The sequence below is a fragment of the Dunckerocampus dactyliophorus genome, chromosome 9 (genome assembly GCF_027744805.1).
Source record: "Dunckerocampus dactyliophorus isolate RoL2022-P2 chromosome 9, RoL_Ddac_1.1, whole genome shotgun sequence".
Classification (NCBI taxonomy): Eukaryota; Metazoa; Chordata; class Actinopteri; order Syngnathiformes; family Syngnathidae; genus Dunckerocampus; species Dunckerocampus dactyliophorus.
In genome coordinates, this window is record NC_072827.1 from 3,415,274 (window position 1) to 3,424,732 (window position 9,459).

Genomic DNA, 9,459 nt, shown 5'->3' on the forward strand with positions numbered 1-9,459 from the left:
CTATTGAGGTGCTGTGGCATGACCTTAAAAAGGCGCTTCATGCTGGAAAAGCCTCCAATGTGGCCAAATGACAACAATTCTGCAAAATTCCTCCACAGCGCTGTAAGAGACTCATTGCAAGTTATCACAAACGCTTGATTGCAGTTGTTGCTGCTAAGGGGGGCCCAACCACTTATTAGGTATAGGGGGCAATCATTTTGTTTTTACACAGGGCCATGTAGCTTTGGATTTTTTTTCTCCCTTCATAATAAAAAGTTTCATTTAAAAACTGCATACACCGTGAGGTCCGGGGATCTGGAAACCTCTGGCAACCCTCCATCTTCAATGCATAAATCTGTGTCCAATTATTTGAATGAGATCTGTATTTTTGCAATTTCTCCAAAATATTAATATTTAATATTTTCTAGTTTAGTTTCATTTTTAGATATATGTACACCCAAAAAGCCGCACGGTGGTTAGCATGTTGGCCGCACAGTCAGGAGATCGGGAAGATGGCGGTTGGAATCTCCGTAGGGCATCTCTGTGTGGAGTTTGCATGTTCTCCCCGTGCGTTTGTGGGTTTTCTCCGGTACTCCGTTTCCTCCCACATTCCAAAAACATGCATGTTAGGTAAACTGGCGACTCTAAATTGTCCATAGGTATGAATGTGAGTGTGAATGGTTGTTTGTCTATATGTGCCCTACGATTGGCTGGCGACCAGTACAGGGTGTACCCCGCCTCTCGCCCGAAATCAGCTGGGATAGACTCCAGCATACCCGCGACCCTAGTGAGGATAAGCAGTATAGAAGATGGATGGATGTACACCCAAATATTTAACAGTGAATTTAATAGGGATACTGAATGCTGTAGAAGTAAAATAGTCTGTCAAAGGCAAAATTTCCGAGATGCGTGAGCTCAAAAAGTGTTTATTACACAGACAGGTAATAAATAACAAAAATACAAAGTACAAACAAAGGGTATAGTCCAACAACACAAAATCGCCCGGAATGTACACAGGGAAAAGGAAATACAAAAACTGAGGGAGTTGCCGAAAATCAGGCAGGGAGCAGAAGTCAAGAGTCCATAACTGAAAAGCACTGCTGAGAACCGAGCAGGCACTCATGCTGAATAGCAAAATACTCACACGGCCGAAGGAATGTCAGGCAGGAGATATGGCAGGATTGCACAATACAAGTGAGGCTGGCACTAAGAGCACTGAAGTTGCAACAGCGAAGAACATGAGCTGGCACGGTAAGCAACAATCTAGCGACATGAGGATGACTGCTTGCTGCTTATGAAGCTGTTACCAGGCTGTTACTGTGTTGGCCAACATGCTAACCACTCGACCACCGTGCGACACTATTGTAACTATAAACATTACAGAGAATCAAGAAGCTATGATCTATTTCAAATACACAGATTAGCCAGTGACCCAGATTGTCTTTCCTATAAATTTCTATCTTGTCACAAAAGTTTTTAAACAATAAAGCTACCCCAGTTGATTTGTTAGTGCCAAGACAAAAAAGTATTTTTTCATCCCATTGATTAGACCAAAATGTTCCATCTGCCTCAACAGAGTGCGTTTCCTGAAGCAAATGCAATTAGCCTTTAGATTTTTACAGGACAAAAAGATGGGCTTTCTTTTGACATTATCTCTCAAGTCCCTAGTATTTAAAGACACACAGCTAAGATTGGAAAGAAAAAAGGTCATAACTAAAACAAGAAAAAAACTTCAAGTACTCAGATAAAGTTAGTAATACAAAAGGATTGAAAACACAAAATCCCTTGACACAATGGTACCAATCAGGTTAGAAATGTAAACCCATAAAGTGTAAACTACCCATTTAAGCTTAAGGCATTTGGGCTTTAGAAAATGAATTGTAACCTATGTAATATTACAGCAATAGAAGTTTTAGAAATGGGGGTTGTAGTTTACATAATACTATTTGAAGATGTAGATTATTTTTATTATGCATAATTCAAATATATTTACATTATTTAGTTGACTTACATTGTTATGCATCATAATTAACATATATCTATATTACTGAGTTGATTTACATTGCTATGCATTATAGTTAACATATTTACATCGCTTAGTAGCTACTTGGTTACCATACTGATAAGATATTCACGCACACACATCTTTCCTTGGATTTAACCTTTGGCCAGAGCAGACGTGCTAGGTCAGCAGTTATATGTCGCATGCTGTGTTGTTCTCATGAGCCTACAGGGTTCAGACACTGAAATCTAAACTACTGGAAGGGCGTCACGGCTGACCGCATGAAGCCATTGTCGGCCATCTTGCTTCACCCAAAAAAAGCACACACGCATACACATTCATGTATCTTCATTCCCTACATTTATTATGCTTCGGTATAAAAATTAACACAAATTAACAAAAATTAAATTAAAAACTAAATTTACTAGACCCAAATCTCAAAATTACCCTCCAGTTTAAGGTTTTTCCTACCTCTATGGTGTGAAATTACAACGCATCACAACTCAATTTCAGTGTTCACAAGGTATTTGTTATGATAAGGATCTACGTAGTATCAAAATTAAATGCTAGCATACCTTTAGAAGATGATCAGGAAAGTCAAATATTGTTGGAACTGTGACGCGGAGTGCGCAGGAAAACAGTTTATAATGGATCCCCGAATGCAGAAGACAAAAGAAGTTGTAGGACAGGCTTTAATAGTCTCTGTTACCAGTAAGAACAAAAAACAACGGTGCGATAAGAAAAATCAAAAGGGCACCGCGACAAAAAGGGAATAACTGTACCAGGCTTGAAGGAGCTACGGGACATGTAGCAGGACTGCTCGGGAGATGACCTTGGAAGCGTGGTGTAGCATAGTGATCCGGAGGAATAGCTGAGTGCCGAAAACAGCAACAGGTGAGTATAAGTAGGTTAGTTAATTGATGAGCAGCTGCAGCACATCCCGCAGCTCCGCCCCAGGCAGGCGGGACCAGCATGAGTAAATGCACCATAAATAGAGTAACAGTCAACAATGACCCAAACATACCAGTAGTGTCACAGCAAGGTGTGACAGTATTCCCCCCCTCCGTCAATGGACGCCCCCTGGCGGACTACCGGGCTTGTTAGGGAACCTGAGGTAAAAGTCAGAAATAAGTGTTTCGTCAAGAATGAGCGACCGGGAAATCCATGACCGATCCTCTGGACCGTAACCCTCCCAGTCGATCAGAAACTGCACACCCCTGCCTCATCTCCTGGCATCCAGGATGGTTCTCACTGAGTAAGCAGGATGGCCCTTTATCTGTCGAGCGGGAGGAGGGGGTGCAGGTGGGGGATTCAAGGCGGAGGACGCCACCGGCTTAAGGTGGGAGACGTGAAACACTGGGTGGCACTTGAGGGATGCTGGCAGTTTAAGGCGTGCTGTGACTGGGTTGATCATCCGCTCCACTTCGTAGGGACCAATGAATCTTGGGGCCAGTTTCTTTGACTCTCCCCCCAGGGAGATCTCCTGGGCAGATAACCAAACCCTCTGACCGGACTTGTAGTTTGGGGCTGGTTTACGATGGAGGTTAGCCAGTCTTTGGTTGCGTCTGGCGGTGCGTAGTAGTGCGTCCCTAGTGTTGCGCCAGACGCGGTTGGCGCGGCGGAGGAACGCTGCCACTGAGGGGGTTGTACAGCCCGCCTCCTGGGATGGAAAAAGCGGGGGTTGATAGCCGTGGACAACATGGAAAGGGGAAAGGCCTGTAGAGGAACAGACGAGTGTATTATGGGCATACTCGACCCACGGAAGGTAGCTGGACCAGGAAGATGGGCGCTGGTGACACACGCACCTCAGTGCCGCCCCCAAATCTTGGTTGGCTCGTTCCGACTGTCCATTCGACCTCGGGTGATGGCCGGACGATAAACTGGCTGTGGCGCCCAGCGACTTGCAGAAGGCTTTCCATGCAGCTGACGAGAATTGTGGGCCTCTATCGGAAACCACGTCCTGTGGAATCCCGTGAAGGCGAACCACGTGTTGGATCAACAGCTTGGCGGTCTCCAATGAGGAGGGAAGCTTACGGAGGGGGATAAAGTGCGTCCATTTGGAAACCCTGTCCACTATCGTCAGAATGACTGTAAATCCTCTGGAAGAAGGTAAGCCAGTGACGAAGTCTACCGCAACATGAGTCCATGGTCGGGAGAGAATGGGGAGGGGTTGGAGCAATCCCGCAGGAGCCTGATGACAGGGCTTGCTCCTGGCACAACTGGTACAGGCCGCAACGAAGCTTCGTGTGTCCGCTTGGAAGGTCGGCCACCAGAAACGCTGGGCCAGAAGGAAGGCCGTCCGCTTAGCTCCCGGATGACAGGCAATCTTGGAGGCGTGGGCCCACATCAGCACCTCGGAACGAAGCTCCGCCGGAACAAACAGTTGGTTGGGAGGGCAACCTGCTGGGGGAGGGAAACCCTTGCCAGCCTCAGCGACGCGTTTTTCTACCTCCCATCGGAGGGCCCCCAGGATCCGGGACTGGGGAAGGATGGTCTCCGGAGAGGAATCCTCTACCGCGGGTGCAAACATCCTTGATAGTGCATCGGGCTTCCCGTTGCGTGAACCTGGGCGAAAGGTGATGCAGAAGTTGAATCTGGTTAAGAATAGTGCCCACCGTGCCTGTCGGGGGTTCAAGCGGTGGGCAGCGCGGATGTAGGCCAGGTTCTGGTGGTCCGTGTAGATGGTAAATGGCTGCGTAGCGCCCTCCAGCCAATGTCTCCATTCCTGAAGGGCCAGTATCACCGCCAGGAGCTCCCGGTTGCCGATGTCATAGTTCCTCTCTGCTGGGGACAGGCGTCGGGAGAAGAAGGCGCAGGGGTGCAGTTTCTGATCAATGGTGGAGTGCTGGGAGAGCACGGCCCCTACCCCTGAGTCGGACGCATCTACCTCAACAAAAAAAGGGGTAGAAGGATTAGAGTGTATTAACACAGGTACAGAAGTAAACGCTGCCTTAAGACGTTTGAAGGCCCGGTCGGCCTCCAGCGACCACACAAAGGGTAGCTTGGAGGATGTAAGCTTATTCAGAGGTTCCGCTACCTTACTAAAGTTCCGTATAAAACGGCGGTAAAAGTTAGCGAGCCCCAGGAACCTCTGCAACAGCTTCCTTGATATAGGAGTGGGCCACTCGATCACTGCCTGGATCTTGGCAGGATCAGGTTTAAGTTGACCCTTCTCCACAATAAATCCCAGAAAAGATTTGGAGGGTGCATGGAACGTACACTTCTGGGGCTTAACAAATAACTGGTTCTCTAGGAGTCTTTGAAGGACCATCCGCACCTGCTGAATGTGTAAGGAAATGGAAGGGGAAAAAATTAAGATGCCGTCCAAGTAAACGAATACAAAACGGCCAATAAAGTCCCGTAAAATGTCGTTAATAAGGCACTGGAAGACGGCCGGGGCATTGGTAAGCCCAAAAGGCATCACCAAATACTCAAAGTGCCCGAGTGGTGTATTAAAGGCCGTCTTCCACTCATCCCCCTCTCTCACGCGCACCAAATGATAGGCGTTGCGCAGATCTAATTTTGTGAAAATGACGCTTTTACTTCATGCAGTGAAGTAAAAGCAGAATTGAGAAGGGAAAGGGGGTACTTATTCCTAACTGTGATCTTATTGAGGGCGCGGAAGTCGATGCATGGCCGCAACGAACCGTCTTTCTTTTTAACGAAAAAGAACCCGGCCGCGAGAGGGGAGGAAGAAGGGCGGATATGGCCAGCGGCCAGGGCGGTGGAAATGTACTCCTCCAGGGCTCGGTGTTCGGGTTGAGAGATATTGTACAACCGGGACGAAGGTAATGGTGAACCAGGTAATAAGTCTATGGTACAGTCATATGGGCGGTGAGGGGGAAGTGTCATGGCTCGGTCAATAGAAAAGACATCGCTAATGGAGTGGTACTCCCTAGGAACCGAGGACAGGTCTGGAGGGGTAACAGGTAGAGACTTAACCAGAGGAGCAGGAGAAGATGCGGTGCGAAGGCAGTGACTGTGGCAGAATGTACTCCAATTCGAAATCCTTAATGTTTTCCAATCTATGCCGGCACCATGCTGGCGAAGCCATGGTAGCCCGAGTACAAGCGGTGCCGAGCGCGAGGGCATGAGAAAAAAATTGATAACCTCACGATGGTTACCCGAAAGAAGCAAAGATATAGTGCGGGTTTGATGGGTGATATTAGCCAGGAGACGTCCATCGAGCGAACGGACATTCTTGTGATTAATTAGCTCTACAGTGGGAATATTCCAAGTCTTTACAAATTCACAGTCAATAAAATTCTCGTCTGCTCCTGAGTCAATAAACGCACTAACCGGGCATGCTCCCCCTGACCAAGATAGCATACCTTCCACCTGAAGTCGGCCCACCACAGCCGAAGAAGCAGCAGAAGCTGGTGACACAGATGGCAACTGTTGAGGAATGTCCCCGGTGGAAGAGGAGCACTGTCTGGCTGTCCGAACCGGGCAGCGGGAAATGAGGTGTGCTGCGCTCCTGCAATACAGGCACAGCCGCAGACGTAGCCGTCGACTCCTCTCAGCTGAAGAAAGGCGACTGCCTCCCAGCTGCATGTGGAAGAGGGAGCTGACGTGTCGGTTCAGAAGGCTCCGCCCTCCGCTGAGCGCTGCGCTCCCGCAACCGGTTGTCCAGGCGAATGGACAGCATGATGAGCTCCTCCAGTGTCTGGGTCTCTCTGGGAGGCCAGCTCATCTTGTAGGCGCGAGCTGAGGCTTGCCCGGTACGCACTTCTTAGTGCCTTGTCATTCCAGCCGCTTTCTGCCGCCAAAATGCGGAAGGAGATGGAGTGATCCGCCACTGACGAGGAGCCTTGACGTATCACGAGAAGGCGGCTTCCTGCCTCTCGTTCTCTCAACGGGTGATCGAAGACACTCTGAAGTTCGGTGACAAAGAGAGGCATGCTGGAACACAATTCCGCACAACGCCATAGCCCAGCTGGCAGCACGGTCGGAGAGTAAGCTGAGCATGTACGCCACACTGGCTGCATCTGTTGTGTAGGTGTGCGGCTGCTGTGAAAAGACCAGGGAGCACTGATGAATGAAGAGCTGGCACTGTCCAAAATCCCCTTCATAGCGCATTGGATGGGGAATGCTGGGCTCCCGTGATGAATAAGTGGAAGGTAAGGTGATGTCCGTGCCTCCGGCGGCAAGCGGCGTGTGGTCGGCAGAGACGGCGGGAGGTGCACCTGCCAGCTGAGCGTGCAGCTCCCGGACGAGTGTGGTTAGCTCGTTAAGGTTTGCTCGTGGTGGCTGATACGCTGGCCATGAGCTCGGAGCGCCATTCTAACACTTTCATCCTCCGCGGGATCCATAGTACTTGACTCAGCTATTCTGTGACGCGGAGTGCGCAGGAAAACAGTTTATAATGGATCCCCAGATGCAGAAGACAAAAGAAGTTGTAGGACAGGTAATAGTCTCTGTTACCAGTAAGAACAAAAAACAACGGTGCGATAAGAAAAATCAAAAGGGCACCGCGACAAAAAGGGAATAACTGTACCAGGCTTGAAGGAGCTACAGGACATGTAGCAGGACTGCTCGGGAGATGACCTTGGAAGCGTGGTGTAGCATAGTGATCCGGAGGAATAGCTGAGTGCCGAAAACAGCAACAGGTGAGTATAAGTAGGTTAGTTAATTGATGAGCAAGCTGCAGCACATCCCGCAGCTCCGCCCCAGGCAGGCGGGACCAGGGTCTGAGTGCAAGACATCAGCATGAGTAAATGCACCACAAACAGAGTAACAGTCAACAATGACCCAAACATACCAGTAGTGTCACAGCAAGGTGTGACAGGAACTGCATTATTTGGTCGTAATCTACCAGTCTGGCCGGTCCTGTCCAAGTTGTCCTCGGTGAAATGACTTGAACAGAGTTGCGATCTGGCTGCAGGAATCCACCTGTAGGAATCCACCTGTCTTTTCCACTTCCGGTGGCGTCAGGCCTCCAACCCGCAGCAAGCGATCGGGGCCATTCCAAGGTCAACACTGACCAACAGTAGTACAGGCGTCACGTAGTACCTCATGGTGAACTGGATAATTATTTGACAAGGTCTTCCTGCTACTCTTGTCCCAAGGCGATGAACAATGTCCAATACGATGTCCATCGACGAGGCCCAGTGTGGGGCGACTATGGCTAAAATAGCGATAACTTCTTTACGGGTATCTTCGTTGTTGTTTTCTTTCAGGCCCTGGATTTTCAAATTCCAACTACCTTTGTAGCGTTCCATTTCCCAACACTCTTTCCTTCAGCTCCACGTTTTCCATGATAAGAATAGATACATGTTCTTTCAGACTAGACAGTTCAGCTCTACAATCCTTAATATTGACTGCGTTCACCTCAGCTAGCTTGGAAAGGTTAGCTAGCATCATCGCTTGGTCACCTAATTGCACACTGATGTTATCCATTTTACTCGCTAGCTTGTTGATAGCTTCAAAGATGGAGTTGATGTTTTCTTCACTGTGAGACACAATCACCTTGTTAGGTGGTGTCGGGGGCGTGGGGAGTAGTCTTCCTTTTGGTTAACGGCGTAGAAGCATCCATTGAGTAACCATAATCAGTCACTGTAGAACACTAGGAGTCCATCAGTAGCTTAGCTGAGGCTTCGGCCTTTCCCCTCATTGCTTTCGTCTTTTAAACAGCAATTCGAGCCGTTCAAGATGATAGATTCTTCCTTTTAAAGATGTGGGCAGAATTTTTAACCTGTTTGGAGTTAAAATCAGAGGTCATTTCAGCATTTATTGCTTGAGAGCTTAAAAGAAGTTGCCTGCTTGGACCACCTTCTTGCCGGAACTGGGAAGTCCTCTTTTCTGCATACTTTTCTGCATACATGACATCCCCGCTCCCTGGGGATGGGGTTGGTGGTGGGCGGGGATTGGCGCTTCCGGCGTGGGCGGGCTTCTTTCCGGTTGTGGGGGCGTCTCTGGGCCTGCCGGTTTGTGGCCCCCGGTACTCGTCTGCCTTTGTGGGGTGTGATCTCTCGCTGGTCTCAGGGGTTGGCAGTTCTCCGTCCTGCCGGCGCCCTGTCCTTGGCTGGGATTACCTCTCTTCGGCCCCTTGCTGGTCTTCCCGGGGGGGAGGGCTCTCTGGGCTGGCTCTTGGGGCACTGATCTTTGTGCTGCCTGTCCCTGTAGGCCTGGTGGCCTTCTGGCAGCGGGGGCTCGGCCTGGCTATTTGGGGCGGGGCTCTCTGGGAGGTGGAGGGCAGCTCCTTTCCTTTCATGCATTCTCAGTGACAATTACACGCCCACACATTCTTGCACCTTTATATATATGAAGTCTTCCCCACATACAGAGATACCTGTACATATGCACACTCACAGTACATACGTACTTCCCCACATTACTCACTGAGTTAACCAGGGTGTTATTATGTTGTTGGTTTTATTACAGCGACGGTGATTTCACCAGTATGACTATATTTTTTTTTACAATGATGTGCATTACAGTAATTATCATTCTGTTCACTATCATAGTTCATCATTTCA